At 38.5% G+C, this 18620-nt stretch overlaps 1 protein-coding gene across 2 annotated transcripts in view; it reads left to right on the top strand.

Moving 5' to 3' along the window:
• Positions 1 to 215: 215 nt before the first annotated feature.
• The window catches only part of LOC125840252 (malate dehydrogenase, glyoxysomal-like), a 320744-nt gene continuing 302339 nt past the window's right edge, over positions 216 to 18620 (top strand). Inside the window, exon 1 of one of the 2 annotated variants that reach the window (XR_007443723.1) lies at positions 216 to 227. The gene's annotated coding sequence lies outside the window, so the exon portion shown is untranslated. Of the gene's footprint in view, positions 228 to 7848; positions 7861 to 18620 lie in introns of those variants that run through there. The other variant, XM_049519225.1, reaches the window with a different exon arrangement.

Genomic DNA, 18620 nt, shown 5'->3' with positions numbered 1-18620 from the left:
CGTTGGAATTAAGATCAGGAAGCCCTGCCCTTATTATGATGCCATCGATCATAACATTGGGATGTGCCGCAAGTTTTGCTATGATGTGGAATCCCTCATCAACATGGGAAAAATTCAAGTTAAGTTTGTCCCCCGTGGCTAATACGGCAGTCAGAGGAAGGAACTTCGGTGAAGGCACCATCTATCTTTTAAGAGCTTTATTATCAGTTTTTCACTTTCCTTGTAATCACTAGAAATGAATGAATGAAAATGAAAATTTCCTTTGTATTCGAATTACGTAGGGCCTGAATTCTCTTTGGGAGATACATAGGCAGCCTTTCAAGGCCCGACCCTTATATTTTTCAAATTTTCTTTTCCCTCTCTCATTCTACAAGGAAGTGTTGAATTCAGATCAATAGATGCAAGAAGATTCAACAAGAAGACCTTAGCTCAATGCAATTTAACGTTTCTGAGTCACCAGCCTCAACACAAAAAAATGAGTAAATTCCTGCTTGTTCAAAAGTCAGTCCCTATTTTTCGTGGGTTAACATGTTCTCAAACGAGGCAACTCTTATGTGTTTATATGTCTTCTATGTGATATCTTGCATTATTCATACAGAACTAATACTGACATATTTGCATTTGAGTTGTTTTTCTCTATAGATAGTTAGAACTGATCTGTGTTGATACACTGGCCAATCATCCTTATTTCACTAGATCTAAAGGTCCTACAGATTCCTTCCCCAATCAAAGTTCACAAAAGGGAAAAACAACAATGGGTGATAACAACAAAGAAACCAGTCTTACTGATGTCGTGGTGGCTCGGCCTGCCCTTGCTCATAATAATGAACTGATCCTACAGTTGATGTAACAAATTGCTGAGATGAGGGTCGAGATGCAAAGAAAACAAGATTTGCCTCCTCTGATTTTTGCTGTCAACGCTCAACCAGACGGAAGACCTCCAGCTCAAATTCCCCCTCCTAACGTGGAACAAGCTCAAAACCTGCCTTCAACTCCTGCTCGTAATCCCTCCATCATTGACCTTACCACTCAAAACCCTCTCTACGCCTCAGCCTCTTATCAAACACCACCCCCTCCTCAAAATACCAACCTCCAAGCACCACTCCCCCCTAATGCAAACCACCAAACTAGCCTTCCCCTCTACAGCTAAAACACTAATAACCCACGCACTTCCCTCCTTCACCAAAACCAGTACACCAACCCCCAGACTTTTCCCCAAAACTATCACGCCCCTTTAAATGGTCAGAGTCCCTCTATTGCTCCACCACTATCGCAAAAAGCCATTTTCCAAATATTCGTCCCCAACGAGCATGATGCCTATGGTTCGGAGCTCGACCAGTATGATGAGAGGGAGAGAGAGTAGAGATCAAAGAAAGAGACCGCCAAGATAGATATGAAGGAGGAAATTAGAAAAGCCATGAAGGAGTTGAACTACATTCCTGAGGTCGCCGGGTTGAGTTACGAAGACCTGTGCATTCACCCGAATTTGGACCTCCCGGAAGAGTTCAAGGTGCCAAAATTCGATATATTCGGAGGATCGGGGAACCCCTTAGTACACCTGAGGGCCTACTATGACCAAGTCGTAGGATTTGGGAGAGACGAAGCTTTGTTAATGCAGCTTTTTAGTCAAAGTCTGAGCGGAGAGGCTCTAGAATGGTTTACGTCTCATGAAAACGAGACAGTGGTCTAGCTGGAACGCTTTGGCTAAGGACTTCATCGAACGATTCGCCTACCATGTGGAGATCGTTCCTGATCGTTACTCCTTGGAGAAGCTGAAGCAGCAGCCGACCGAAAGTTATAGAGAATTCGCATATAGATGGCGAAAGGAGGCAGCTAGAGTTAGACCTTCTATGTCAGAAAAGGAAATTTCCGAAGTGTTTGTGCGGGTTCAAGAACCCGAATATTATTACAAAGTAATGTTACTCGTTGGAGCAAAATTTGCTGAGATAGTCAAAGTAGGTGAGACTATTGAAGATCGATTGAGAACCGGGAAGATTGCTCGTGTTGCTGCCTTGCTCGGATCTTCGGGCTTGTTGCACAAGAAAAGAGAGGATGTGTCCTCTATCTCTTATGAGGGGAAGTAGACCCCAAGTAAATCTTCATCGTACAAGGTCGTTCTCGACCTTCACAGAGTTCATACTCGGCTTGTTATGCACAGACTGAATACCAAAATACCCCTCCCCCCAATTATCAAAATACCCTTCCTCCCAGTTATCAAAATACTCTTCCTCCTAGCTACCAAATTCCCTTTACTATCTACCAAACTCCCCCTCCAGTTTACGAAACTCCACCTCATCAGTACCGAAATGCCTCCCCTAATTGTGCCCACGTTCAGACGAATTACCAAACGCCTCCTTCCGTGTACCAAACCCCAGATCCAGTTTACCAAAATACCCCCTCGAACTACCAAGCACCCCTTCCGAATACTCCAAATTATCGTCAAATGCCTCATCCTCAACAAGGCAATTACGATCCCTCCCGTCCTAGATTTGAGAAGAAGTCCGCCAAAATTTTCACTCCGCTTATTGAAAGCCGAACAAAGCTGTTTGAGCGATTAACCGCGGCAGGATATATTCATCCAGTGGGTCCCAAGCCGGTTGACACTAGCTCAACGTTTTACAGACCTGATCAGAGGTGCATGTATCACTCCAACAGTGTTGGACATGATACCGAGGACTGTATCAACTTGTAGCATAAGATCCAAGACCTGATTGACTAGAATGTGGTCTCTCTTCAGACAGTCGCGCCCAATGTCAATAGTAATCCTTTGCCAAATCATGGAGGTGCCACTATCAATATGATAGAGACAGATGATGATTGATGCATGACAAACACAATAGTTGTTATTTCTCCTGATGAACTGGAAATGGCGGTAGCTTCGTTGAGCATCAGAGAGAAGAAATAGTTTGTGATTCTGACGCCTGAGAAGGTTGTTGCCTTGGTCCTGAGAGAAACTCTTATCCGACCAAAATTTGTGATTGAAACGGCTGTTAGTCAAGGCATGACCAGATTTGGTAGGTGCAACACACCGGAAGAATTGGCCCAAGAGGGGTAGAAAAAGGATCAGACTAAAAGACCGATTAGTGAAGCTGAAGCCGAAGAGTTCTGGTGGAAAATGCAGCCGAAAGATTATTCAATTGTGAAGCATTTGGAGTTGACACCAGCTCAGATTTATGTATGGGCTTTGTTGATGAGTATACAACTGCATAGGCAAGCGTTGATAAAGGCTCTGGATGATACTTATGAGCCCGTGGGAACCAACAGTGACAATCTAGCAGTCATGATAAACCAGGTTATCCGAGGACACCGAATTAGTATTTGTGACGAAGAGCTGCCCTTTGAAGGCAGGATGCACAACAAAGATCTACACGTCACCACTATGTGTCGGGACAAGATAATAAATCGTGTCTTGGTCGATGAAGGATCCGATCTCAATATTTGCCCACTTTCGACTCTAAGGCAGCTAAAGATTGATTTAGGAAAGCTTCACCAGAACCAAGTCAATGTGAGGGCTTTTGATGGAGTACAAATAGACACATTAGGTGCAGTGAACTTGGATATTCAGGTGGGTCCCACGGGATTTAACGTCATGTTCCAGGTATTGGATATCAACACCAGTTACAACCTGCTTCTGGGAAGACTGTTCATTCATATGGCTGGGGTTGTGCCGTCTACCCTTCACCAACTAATGAAGTTTGTTTGGAAGGACCAGAAATTGGTCACTTATGGTTAAGGGAGTCATTCCAATGGGTATGCACCGATCGTTGAAGATGTCTCTCGAGGCTGTGATTTCTACACGGTGGAGCTGGTAAATGCCATCGGTGATGACTTGGCTTCACAGCCCCCTATGTCTGTCGTGTACAAGATGATTGCTACCGTCATGCTCCAGAATGGTTTCGAACCAGGTTTCGGGTTGGGAAAGCACTTTCAAGGAATTGTCGAGCCTTTTCAGATCCCCACCAAAGGAGCAAAGTTTGGTTTGGGGTATGTCCCCACAGATGCTGACGAAGCAGAGATGAAGAACAAGAATGTTGATCAAGCACTAGCCAGGCCAATTCCTCATCTGTACCAGTCATTTCCGGTACGAGAAAATGTCAACAATGGTGGTGTTGAGGAAGGAATCTGGGGCCTATTTGAGGAGATTAATGCGGTCATCGAGGAAGAGGCTGGGACATCAGGCATCCGTGATGCAGAGCCTGAAGAGCGAATGCAGAACTGGACCTCCACACCACTGCTGATTTCCCGCTCATCTGGGTAGAAAAGACATACATCTTTGTTTGTTTTAAAATCGGTGGTAATCCGAAAGAGGCCCGAGACCCACCCTTTATGCAACTGTTATTTGTTTGAAGCTTTTAAATAACCTTGTGAAGTTTAAAAAGGCAAAATGACCGTCGGCCATGGCCAAACTGTGTGCTTGTCTTTCAATGTAAATGAAAAACCTCTTTTATTGAAATTTGTTTGTTTACTTATCTGTTTATACTTTACTATCCTAACTTTGTTTATTTATGATTTCAGTAATATAAATTTAAAACCTGTCAATGTCATGTCATGAACCGAGTGAACGAAATGAGGCAAGTGATGATGAGTGTGAGGAATATGAAGAAGAAAATGAGGTACCCGAACATGTTGCTGAGATGTTTCGACAATTCTAGAATCAACACAAGCCAAATCTTGAAGAAACTAAAACTATGAATCTCGGAGATGAGGAATGTATCAAAGAAGTCAGAATCAGTGTCCATCTGACTGAAGCCCAAAAAAGAGACCTGATTCATTTGCTTAGGGACTACATTATTGTATTTTCCTGGTCTTATAAAGACATGCCAGGGATAAGCACGAATATGGTGTCCCTCAAGTTGCCGATCAATCCAGATTTCAGTCCAGTAAAACAAAAGACTCGGAAGTTCAAGCCTGAGTTGAGTTTGAAGATCAAAGAAGAGATTATAAAATAGATCGAGTCTCAAGTAGTGGAAGTGACGCAATATCCGACTTGGTTAGCCAATGTTGTTTCGGTTGCCACGAAAGACGGAAAGATCAGAATTTGTGTCGACTACAGAGATCTCAAGAAAGCTAGACCGAAAGATAATATTCCATTGCCAAACATTCACATTCTTATTGATAATTGTGCTAAGCATGAGATGCAGTCATTCGTGGATTGTTATGCGAGATATCACCAGATCCTGGTGGATGAAAAAGATGCAGAAAAGACAGTTTTCATCACGCCCTTGGGCGTATATCATTATCAGGTGATGTCTTTTGGTCTAAAAAAACCGGTGCTACTTACATGAGGGCTATGACGACCATCTTTTACGATATGATTCACAAGGAGATCGAGGTGTATGTAGATGATGTCATAATCAAATCCCGCGAGAGTTCGGACCACTTGACTCACTTGAGAAAATTCTTCGATCGCTTACGCCGATACAATTTGAAGTTAAATCCCGCCAAGTGTGCTTTTGGCATGCCAGCTGGCAAGTTGTTCGGACATATAGTCAGCAGGAGGGGCATTGAGCTTGACCCTTCCAAGATCAAGGCGATCGAGGAATTACCTCCTCCGAAGACCAAGAAAGAGGTGATGAGTTTTTTGGGAAGGTTGAGCTATATCAGCCAGTTCGTAGCTCAATCCACCGTGTTGTGTGAGCCCATCTTTAAGTTATTGAAAAAAGATGTCTCGACCAAGTGGACCGGAGAATGTCAAACTGCTTTTGATGCCATCAAGAACTATTTGTCCAATCCGTCGGTATTGGTCCCTCCGCGAGAAGGGAGTCCGTTATTGCTATATTTGTCTGTCTCAAATAATGCATTGGGATACGTGCTTGGTTAACATGACGAAACTGTGAAAAAAAAGTGAGCCATTTATTACTTGAGCAAAAAGTTCACTCCATATGAGGCTCGTTACACTCTTTTGGAGAGAACATGTTGTGCTTTGACTTGGATCGCTCAAAACTTGAGATATTATTTGTCTTCGTATACAACATACCTTATTTCCAAGATGGACCCTTTGAAGTATATTTTCCAGAAAGCAATATCGACCGGGAAATTGGCTAAATAAAAAATGTTTTTGAGTGAGTTTGACATTGTGTATGTGACTCAGAAGGCGATAAAGGCACAAGCCTTGGTTGATCATCTTGCAGAGAATCCAGTTGATGAAGAGTATGAACCACTCAAGACTTATTTTCCCGATGAATAAATAAAATTTGTGGGTGAGGATATTTTTGAAGCGTACCCTAGTTGGAGAGTGTTCTTCGATGGAGCGGTGATTCATCAAGGGAAAGGAATCAGAGCGGTCTTAGTGTCAGAAACCGGTCAACACTATCCTATTGCAGCTAAACTCTGATTTGAATGCACGAACAACATGGCTGAGTACGAAGCTTGCATCCTCGGTCTGAAGATGGCAGTTGATATGAATGTTCACGAGTTGCTGGTTATTGGAGACTCAGATTTGCTTATCCATCAAGTTCAAGTTGAATGGGCTGTGAAGAATCCAAAGATTATATCGTATGTGCAACATATACGGAAGTTGTGCAAGAGATTTCGCAAGATTGAGTTCAGGCACACTCCCAGGACACAGAATGAGTTGGCCGATGCTCTTGCCACCATCGCGTCAATGATTAAGCATCCAGATACAAGTTATATTGATCCGATGGATATAGAGGTAAAAGAGCAGCTTGTCCATTGTTCGCATGTTGAAGTGGAACCAAATGGTCTGCCTTGGTATTTTGACATCAAGAAGTATTTAGAGGACGGGACTTATCTTGAGAATGCAACGTTCAACCAAAAGAAGTCGATACGCCGCATGGCCCTAAATTTCTTTACAAGTGGGGAAATCTTTTACAGAAGGACCCCAGATTTAGGTCTTTTCAGATGCGCTGATGCTAATGAACATGACTGTTGCAAGTTTGTGCAGAAATGTCACAAATGTCAAGTGCCGCCTCACGAACTCAATGTCATGAGTTCACCTTGGCCATTTGTTATTTGGGGCATGGATGTCATTGGTCCAATAGAGTCAGCCGCCTCTAACGGACACAAATTCATTTCGGTTGCCATTGACTACTTTACCCAGTGGGTGGAAGCAACTTCGTATAAACTGGTGACCAAGAAGGTTGTAGCTGATTTTGTTCGAAACAATTTGATATGTAGGTTTGGAGTACCAGAATCCATCATTACTGACAATGGACCGAACCTCAACAGTCATTTGATGAGAAAGATATGTGAACAATTCAAGATTACTCATCGAAACTCAACCGCTTATCGTCCCCAAATGAATGGAGCTGTAGAAGCCGCCAACAAGAACATAAAGAAGATCTTGAGGAAAATGATTGATAATCGCAGAGGTTGGCATGAGATGTTGTCGTATACTTTATTGGGTTACAGAACAATTGTCAGAACATCAGTTGGAGCTACTCCATATTTGTTAGTATACGGAACAGAAGCAGTTATACCTGCAGAAGTTGAAATACCTTCATAGAGAATCATCCAAGAAGCTGAATTGAGTGATGTTGAATGGGTTCGCAAGCGTATTGATCAGTTAACATTGATTGATGAGAAGAGAATGGTTGTTGTCTGTCATGGTCAACTGTATCGATAGAGAATGATTCGTGCTTTCCACAAGAAAGTAAGAGCCAGGATATTTGAAATCGTTCAATTGGTCCTTAAACGCATTTTCCCTCATCAGGATGAGTACAAAGGGAAATTTACACCAAATTGGCAAGGACCCTACATGGTTCGCAAGGTATTATCTGGAGGTGTCTTGGTCTTGTCGGAGATGGATGGCATCGAATGGGCAAAACCGATCAACTCAGATGCTGTCAAGAGATACTATGTCTGAAGCTTCAGTTTGTATTTCTGTTATTTCCTTGTAATCATTTTATTTGCTTGTAATCGTCTATGTTTAGAATTTTATCCCTTTTTAATATTTCTTTATATTTGAACTACGTTCGACCTGAATTCTCAAGAATGAGATACGTAGGCGGCCTATGTCGGCCTCGGTCGGGTTTCTTTGTAATTTTTCTTATTTTTGTTAATCCTTGAAGGGGAACTACGTTTGACCTGATTCCTGCCTCAACGGGATACGTAGGCGCCACAACGGCTCGGTCATATCTTGTATCGACCCGGGAGCACCCCCTAGTCTTTACCGGCGTATTCGACCTTGAAGAGGTCTTATACAAGCCCTTAGCATTCATCATAGCATGTATCATAGAATACAAAAGACGAAAAATTTAAAACTTTTACTTTGGAAGTTCAACTTCACTTCATATACGAAAATATAATCTAACTTCGTCACAATGTACCATCTAGACATAGAGGCATCGAAAATCGGACTTAGCCCTTACATCAATAAGAAGTCTAGAAATAGGAAAGTGCAACATTGTCTTTCAACATAAGCAAAGAACTAAACATATAAGCTAGAACATAGGGTCTTGTCCTCGGACTTGAGGACTCACCAACTTGGGGAAGCAACTCCAAGTGTCTTAAGAAGTAAGCTTGAATCCTCAACAGCCCAAACCTAAATGTTTGGGGGAAGAGGATACAAAATGGGTTAGTACAACACACGTACCAAGTATGGCTACTATGCGTAAAAACCATTGAAACATGCATAAAGGGTCATTTTAGTCAAAACGCGCATTTTACCAAGTAAATCCAATATGGACACAAAGTAAGCATCATAGTGCAAACCAACATAATATCATCCCAACACGTAGACAACCCAAGTAATACTAGTGCAATGCAAGGAATAGAATCCCATAACCCTATTCAAGCCGAGTATCACATTAAGCAACCTACTTCATGTATACATACATAAGATCATACTTCATCATAACTTACCATATTCATAATAATCATACATAACAAAGCTTCAACATACATAAGTCATAATCATCAAAATCATAAGTGAACACTACTATAACCATCTCTTAGGATCGCACAAGTGTAATGTGCAAGAGAAGTTCCATACCCTCCCTTACATAATGAAGAAACCCTTAAGAAAGCCCTAGTAAGAGTTCACACCTTTCATACCTTCATTTAGTTTTACATTAGGGAGATATTGCCATAACCGACATAGACCACGAGAGCTACATGGAATCCGGTGTTCTACTCCCACACCGAAAAGAGAGGGTTAACACTTGCCTAAGGTGTAACCATTCGTACATAGCTATCTAGGTGGATCCACTAAGCTAAAGTCCTATGTGGGCACATAGTTAAGGGTCAAGGAGATTGCTCCTAGAAATCCTAACTTACTAAACGTGGGGATTTCCATCTCATGAGACGACACATACCGTGGGTAATCCAGACTTGCTAAACATGAAGAAACCCATGTGGGGAGCCGGACTTACTAAACGTGAGACCCCCATCTCATTTACATGCCCTTTCGGTGCTAAGCATCTTATTCCCTTTTGTAATCATTTTTAATCATCACATAAGTTCACATTAGTCTTTACTAGACTCTTATGAAAACATCTTACCATAATAGCTCATATGTGTTCATAAGTGAGTAACCATTCTTTCACTTTAGAGACACTTAGCAAGTGAGTAAACCTTTCACTTTACATTACACCACAATCATGAGAACTATCTTTCAATCATATAGCAATCATACCATAATATACATACATACTTCATAGCTAATTCAAGATCGGCATATTCTTCCATTCTATGAATATGGAGAAGTCAAAAGGGTGAAGAGCTCCCCAAAATTGATAATTTTTCTGTGGATGCAGGAAAGATTTTATGCTGCTTATATCAAAGATTTTGAAATATGAATAACATTTTTTCATTCAATTCCCAACAAGACGAAGTACATAATGAACGTGCGACTATGTTCAGAGATGGGACAAATGAAAAACACGAAGAAAGCAATATTATTATTTTCCAGCAACTAGAGGTACCTGAAAGACGTTTATTTGCGTTATATTATCATATATGATAATATTCCTACCATGAAGGTTATTTATATCATATTATCGAATGAGACGATTTCACTACCCGGAGAGTCATTTATATTGCATTGTCAAATGAGATGATATCACTACTCCGAGGGTCATTTTTATTGTATTGTCTATACAGACGATACCGCCACCCAAAGAACTACCCTGAAGATCACCTATGTTGCTGGGTGAAGCATCATCTTCGTTCGGTATCAAAGAGGCATCATAAAAAGAATCATGCATCACGAGAAAAGATTCATGCATAGCAAGAGAAATAAGTCATGCATCGCGGAGAAGTCATGCATAGCAAGAGAAAAAAGACATGCATCGCGAGAAAGAGATTCATGCATCGCGAGATAGAGATTCATACATCGCGGGAGAAGAAACTCATGCATCGCGAGAAAGAGATTCATGCATCATGGTAAAAAGATTCATGCATAGCAAGAGAAAAAAGTCATGCATCGCGAGAAAGAGATTCATACATCGTCGGAGAAGCAATTCATGCATCGCGAGAAAAGATTCATGCATCACAGAGAAGTCATGCAAGAGGAAAAAGTCATGCATCACGAGAAAGAAATTCATGTATCGCGGGAAAAAGATTCAGGCATCGCGGGAGAAGGAATTCATGCATCGCGAGGAAAGATTCATGCATTGCAAGAGAAGGATTCATGCATCAGGGAAAGAGATTCATGCATAGCAAGAGAAGATTCATGCATCGCTGGAAAGAGATTTATACATCCCGGGAAAGGAGACATGCATTGCAAGAGAAAAAGTCATGCATAGCAAGAGAAGATTCACGCATCGCGGGGAAAAAATTCATGCATTGCTGGAAAGAGATTTATGCATCCCGGGAAAGGAGTCATGCATTGCAAGAAAAATAGTCATGCATCGTAAGAGAAAGACTTACCCATCGCAAGAAAATCAACATCAACTACATCATTTTCCTTTGCAAAGACGACATCAAGAGAACTATCAATATATTACATCAGCCTATTTTATTACTGTAACATCAAAAGAAGAGTACATCGAAGATTATATTGCAAATATAAGACACAAGCTTTATTTGTTTTACGTTAAACCCGATGGGATTGACGTCAAATGTTCAAGGAAAACAATTAAGTGTCAACACGGTAAAAGACACTATCTCCTATTTGAATTGCATTTTTATGCTAATAAGTTTTATCTCAGTATTTGTCAAGAGCATCCGAAATGATGAATTCTCCAAAAAAAAAAAAAAACACCACAGGTACGGACAACATCAAAAGGATGCAGCACAACGTGGAACTTTTTCTTAGCAGCAAACTGGGACATAGTCCAAAAAGGAGTGTGAAACTCTTAGGACGCGAGCAGAGGAGCAACTTCCACCACAATCAAACCACGCCACTATCAGAAGGCATGTGGATTTTTCTTTGGGTTTATCAGTTTCATTTTTCACATCCGGAAAATTTTGGTCTCTATCGGAAGCAACTTCCAATCTGAGTGACAATCCACCAAGAGATTTGGAAATTGTGTTTGTGTAAGTTATTACTTATGGGTGTGAAGCGCGTCACATTCATAACTAAGAGTTTGCAAGCATTCTTTTCATATTCAACTTACTTTGTCACTCTTCCAGAATCAAATGTTATCTTGCATAATAGATTTCTTTTTCAAGCGATTGAGTCAAATTATAACTAGCCTGATTTCCTGAGTTAAGGGATATGTAGGCGAAATCAATGTTGAAAACTCGGTTGTATTCCGACATTCTCTCGTAAATCGTATTCCCGAGCATCCTGATACCTTCATAATTTGATATTGGGATCGCTTTTGAATTCTTTCAAAATCGTGTGTGAAAATCAAGCGTAGCAAACTACAAGTGGCCTGAATTCTCATATAACCTGAGATACGTAGGAAATCCATTTTCGAAATTCAGTTATAATTCTTCAAGTCCACACCAAAAGCTCTTCTCTGAAGATGAAGATGTGGTCGGTCAGAATTGGGTCTGTCAATTTCATTTGACTCGAATTTCTTCCATCAATCCAAGTCAAATGAGGGACATTTGTTGACACCCAATTTTGGACCTCCACATATAAATTAATTTTCGAGTTTCTTTTACTTCAAACGATTTGAAGTAATTAGCTTTATAAATTTCAAAATATTTTTCAAGTAATTTTAGTCGTTTTATAAATGTTAAATGATAAATATGTTATCTTATATAATTCCTATATATAATTATAACTTTTTCAGAAATATTCGAAAGTCACCTCAAAAGGATTTTGTCATGTTTAAATATCTTAGCAATTAGTTTAGTTATATGATAGTTTACATTTTTTGAATTAATTAGTTTATAATTGAGTCAATTATTATATTTCGTTCAAATGAAGAAGCTCCTTAATTAATTTATGAAAAATTCATCTTGTGCAATTATAGACCAAATTCACCAACTAAATTTGATTTGGCTATAATTGACATGTCAATTTTAATTGCAATCCTAGCCTTCTCATAGTTTGTCTTCAACTCAATTAAAAGCAGCCTAAAACATTCCAATAACAATTCCCAGCAATCCAAACATCAACCAGCAGCCCTTAGCTGCAAAACACAGCCCATTAACCTCTTGACCCGACCCAACCCATTTTCCCCTTTAATTTCAATGCATAACACAACAATACCCGACCCTGGCTCTTCTTCCTTTCCACGCGAATCTAGAAATTATGAGAAACCAAACGCGTGAACGACACCAACATTCTCAAACGTTAACAGAGCAACGCGTATGATTCCACTCTCGGAGACAACAACAATACACAACAACCACCGACAAAATACATGGAAATCACACGGCATCTATGTGCAATTTTCTCATCCTTTCTTCTTCATTTTGCCTTACTAGTACACTCGTACTATTCCAGCAAATAAAGTATCAACAACTTCGTCCTTGCAGCCGCGAAAATCGTTCTTGGGGTTGTGGATGATGCCACGCCGAGCAGCAAAGACAAGGGAGTTGATCCCACTCGTTCATCTCCCCTTCCACTTTCGAAATGGGGCAAATTCTCAGAGAAAGGATGTTTGACCGATTTGGTGAAAGGAATTAGGGGCTTGAATTTCAAAATGGCCCTTGTCTTATCCGAATTTCATCTCTTTCCCCCCATTTTCCGAACCCTACTTTCCCCCTCTATATATGTTGCTTTGGATTGGCTGTGGAAAAGGATGGAGATTTTAAACTAAGGCAAAGAGAATAACTTGAGTGAAATAGCTAAAATACGTACAAAAAAATAGTACAATAAGGCAGAGGAAGCAATTGTTTTCATGAACTCCTATCTCCTTCCATTGCATTTTGAGAGAGCCACAAAGGCTCAAATCTTTTTCTTCATTGAGTCGGCCAGCCTATTAAAAGTCGATGAACAAGTCCCCAAGTTGAAAGGAGCAACCGATTGAGAAATTTGAAAAGATTAGACCAAAGGCCCACTCTTAATTCATAATAGTTGTATTTTGTTATTTTGGGCATAAGCCCTTGTCATTTTAATTGTTATTGTTATATTAGTTTAGGACATGGTGAAAGAATTGGGCCTAAGGTCCAAAAGATAGAAAATACTTCTATTATCCTAGAATAAGACATGTACAAATGGGTCGAAGGCCCAAAACGAAAATAGGCCCAAATACTGGTTCAGGTGGACAGAAACCAGATTTGGGTCCAACCCTCTTTCCCTCTTTACTTTACTGTGTTTGTTTTGCTTGTTAGTATTTGTCGTTAATCTTAGGGTCGAAAAGTTCAAATCCCCGAAAGACGCTCATTTCGTTTTAACAATTTAGCTAAATCGATCATCTTTCAAAAGACTTAAAAGAATAAATTTCGAGAAGTATCTCACTTAGATCATAGGTCAATACTTCCCTTTTCCCCCTTTAAAATAGTTCTAACTAAAGTAATTCAATTTTGCAATTCAAGTTAAGTTAATTTATTTTAGCCAAATAATTTAATTGTCGGATAACCACATTAGTGGATATTCTAGGTGTTTTTAAAACCTTCCTAGAATGTTAATAAGAACCTCGAACCCCCTTTAAATACCTTCATTAGATTTTCTGTTTTAGTCTTTTGAAAATGATAGTTTTTCTTGACTCTTTCTTTAAAAATTAAGTGGCGACTCTAAAACCAGTCAAAAATATTTTTTTCAAATAAAACACATGGTCTCCCTTTCCTTTTCCCTTTATTTGTTTTATAATTGTAATTACCTGGGGTAGTTTAAATAAAATAAAATAAAAATTTGTTTCGCCTATCTAATTGTGCAATTTCTGTCTCCTTGTTCATCTCTTTATTAATTGTTTAAATGTTTATTTATTGTTTATAATATCACTTAGTTTTGCATGTTTAATTAATTAAATAAATAATTGAAATGATCTTAATTGTTTAATATTAGTTATCACCTAGCAAGCATGTTTAAATTAAATAACCAATAAATGAAGTGACATTAATTGTTATTTGTAACCCCCACAAAAATTGCATGAAATACGGCCGGGACCCACATTCGTGGACCTCGAGGGATGCTTAATACCTTTCCCTCGAGGTAACTTGAACCCTTACCCGATCTCTGGTTCGTTAACCTTTAGTTAGATTTAGTTAGGTTAGATAGGTGCCCTAACACACCTTAATTCGTTAGGTGACGACACTTCAATCCAACCTCGAAATCCAAAAGAGTTGTTAGAACGTGCACCCAAAACTCATTTTTGAGAAAAATGGGGTGCGACACTACCATATCTTGACGTGATTGTGGATTTTCTTTGGTTTTGTCATCAAAATTAAGAATTGTGTTAAACAAATTATCAAAGGCATTTTTCTCAATATGCATGACATCAAGATTATGTCGAATCATGTTAGAACTCTAATAAGGCAAATCCCAAAAGTTGTTTTTCTTTTTCCATCATCAAGACATACATAATCTTCGATAAACTTTGTTTGCATCTAACTTTGTTACTTTCCTTATGCCCAAGTCACAAATTTGGGTAAACAATTCCGCTCTTGTTCTATAGAGTGGTGTTGATCTTTGGACAGTCTTGCCTTTAAGAAAGATTTTACGATCTCTCCTAAATGGGTGATTTTGGTCGAGAAACATCCTGTGACAATCAAACCATGATATTTTTCTACCATGTTTCAATCTAAAGGATTGTATTTCCTCCATACAATAGGGACATGCTAAATTACCCGCAGTACGTCATCCCGATAACATAGAATATGCTGAAAAGTCATTGATTGTCCACATTAAAGCTTCCCTTAGTTGAAAGTTTTTTGCTTTTTTGAAATGTCAAATGCTTCCAGACCTGTCTCCCATAACAAAGTCAATTTTTTTATCATCGGCTGCAGATAAACATCAATTTTATGTTTGGAATTGGTTGGCCTTGGAACAGTAACTGTTAAGAACATATAAGCCTCTTTCAAACACATCCTTGGAGGTAAATTGTAAGGAGTGACAATCATTGGCCATGAAGAGTATTTACTCCCAGAATGACTAAATAATTGGAAACCATCAGTACATAACCCCAATCTTACATTTTTTGGTTCCGCAACAACAAAACGATGAGTTTTATTGAAGTGCTTTCAAGTCTCGGAGTCTGATGGATGACGCATTACACCATCCTCTTTTGTATGCTCATGATGTCATCTCATGTCAGCAGCAGTAACAGGGGATGCATATAATCTTTACAATCTAGGAATCAAATAAAAATAATGTATTGTCTTATAAGGGACCAATTTCCTTTTGCGAGAGCCGACACGACGCTTGTATCTCTCATGGCCATAGAATGTACAAAATGTAAGGTGCTCATCATCACCCCAATATAGAATACATTCTGATTCACAACAATCAATATTTTCAACTGGTAAACCCAAGCTACGCACTAGCTTCTTGGTCTGATAATAACTATCAAGAACCATATTATCTTCGGATAAAGCCTCTTTTAACAATTGCATCATTTGATTATAACCTCTCTATGACATATTGTTCTCCATTTTAATATTTAACATCCGAGAGACAAGTGCTAGTTGAGAGAGAAAAGAACCGGGATACAATTTTTGATCAGTTGCTTGTAGCAAATCATATAATTTTTTAGAGTCGGGATTATGATCTTCCTTCATCAAAGGTTCACAAGGATGAGTTGATTGAGGTTCAATATTGCTAGAAGATTGCCAACTTGAACCTTGGGGAAAGTTGGGACACGAAGCATCTAAAACCATTTGTCGGTATGAATTATCATATGTTAATTCAGGTTGAGCACTACCATGCAAATCTGGACCTGAAGATATCTCATTGATCACATTTTTTTTCCCTTGATGCTTCCAAACAAAATAGTTATCAACAAATCCAGTCTTATAAAGGTGATGTTTAACAATTTCAACACCCATGAATCTAAAGTTGTGACATTTTTTACATGGACATCTAACTTTCTCACCACTCAAGCGATTCTGTTGTGAACATGCAAATTGGATAAATTTATCCATACCGATTATGAAACTAGAGTTTATAGCCCCTCGACCATCCAACCTCTCATACATCCAACCACACTCTAGATTATTCATGTTCTTATTAATGCTTAAACAAATAGAACTATTAGTAAAAATGTACAAGTTGATTGAACAAAAGGTACACTAATTCATATTCATTATATTTAGTAAAAATATACATATCGAACTAACAAAAATAGTTACTGAAATTTCTTACTAGGAAAGTTGAAAAAAAACTTACAAGCTTTTAAAAACTTAGATTAAAAATAAACTTTTCCTTACTGATGAATTCTAATTCCAGTCAACTTACAGAATAATAAAGCATTCTATTTCCAATCAAGTTACGGAAGCATTCTTATGTTAATCAAGATGCTAAAGCATTCTAAGTCCAGCCAGCTTACTTTAGAGTATAAACTATACTTTCTTTTATAAATAAGGAACTAGTAGTACAAGCATACAAATGAAAAAACACCAAACACATAGAAAGATCAACAAGTCCTTCAAATAGAGCTAAATCAGGGGTAAAAATAAAGAGTAAGGCTTACTTCCAGTGAATATCAACCAGATCCTCAGATTAGGTTAGAACAGTAGTGCCTGTAATATTTTAACATCAGATTGTCTTGGTTATTAACAAGAACATGAAACAATAACATCAGATTGTCTTGGTTATTATCAAGAACATGAAACAATAGTAGAACAAGTAACAACTAAACACTTAAAATGAATGAGTTGTTGTCTTGAGTTGCATAAACACTTATGAAGTGAGTGGTGAATCATGAGACCTTCAGAACCAGTCGGTCAGTCCACTCCAGTTAGATCCATTTCATTCAAATTTTGGAAAATTTTCTTTTTACGACAAATTATGGGCTCCCTAAACCAAAAGTTCTCTTATCTTACACTCATCCATAATCTGATGTACAAGTATCAAACCCAACTAAAAAAGGCTTAGTATAAATGTAAGGACAAGAAGTAAACCTTAATTATAAGTTGGTATGGTCTAAACAGTTTCATGCTTCCTCTGTTCTATTCAGACCACATCGATTCAGAGAGCCTCGCCTCCTTTTAATACCTCAATTATCCAGATAGAATGAATTAACAGAAGAAAGAATGATAGACCTCCTTTGAACCACCTTTTTTAAAGTGTATAAGTTATAATATTGTTTTACAATAACTGAAAAACTACATTATTAAATCATGAAGCTATCTTTTAAATCATTGCCTTAATGCACTTCCAAACAAAACCTCCAACAACATCCATTAATCTAGTGTGTCACCATTACTGAACCAACAGATAAGTTTACAAGAAATTTAAGCCTCACCAAAAACATCAAAAATATCCATTCCTAATGAGAGAGTTCCACCAAGTCTTCGCAGCGGCATCTATTTTCCCCAACAATGACTCTAACTAGTAGTATCGCTCAACAGAAAATTTAATTGCTAAATGATAGTACACAACTAGTAGTATAAAACTATAGATATTTCTCATAAGAAATAACATTTAAAAACTTGTTCTTTCAAAATGAAATTAATTTCTTATATGAGATGGTTGAGGCAATATTTTGCTTTTCTAACTTCAACAGAAATTCTTTTCATGAGATCTAAAAATGGGAACAGTAAGAAGGATGACAACGAAAAAAAGAAGAAGAAAAAGGGAAAATAGAACACTTACTGGATGTCAATGTCTTTCTTCGAGTTTCACATACACCGGATGTCAATGTCTTTCTTCAGAGACGGAAAGTTGAGGCAGAGGAAAAATTCAATCGGAACCGCAATTTTAAACCTCAAATCACCTAAATCAATATATTCAACACCAAAATACTGAAACTAAATTAGTTCTACAAATGAACCATACAACACTAACCAACTCAAGCGTGTTAGATAAGACCAAAAATCCTTCTTAATTTTATTGAATCAAATCATTTCGAGGTGATTTTTAAAGCATAAAACGTATTTTAACACACAAACAAATCAAACAGGTTCAGAAAATCATGGTAACATTTTCAAAAGCTAAAAGGAACTCCTACCATCTTTCACATCAAATCAATACAATTTACCATGATCAAGTGATTTAATCAAGTAAAAAATACATATTACATAACCATGGTTAGGTGAAAGGAGTCATGTATATTCAAACACATCATATGTATATGTGTTTGCGGAGAGGCAAGGGAACTACATGAGGGAGATGCTATTCACCTTCAAACAAGTAGGAAACTAAAGCACAACAACTACAA

The sequence above is a fragment of the Solanum verrucosum genome, unplaced genomic scaffold (genome assembly GCF_900185275.1).
Source record: "Solanum verrucosum unplaced genomic scaffold, falcon-dt-bn FXZP01000180.1, whole genome shotgun sequence".
Lineage (NCBI taxonomy): Eukaryota > Viridiplantae > Streptophyta > Magnoliopsida > Solanales > Solanaceae > Solanum > Solanum verrucosum.
This window is presented reverse-complemented; position numbering and strand designations above follow the sequence as displayed.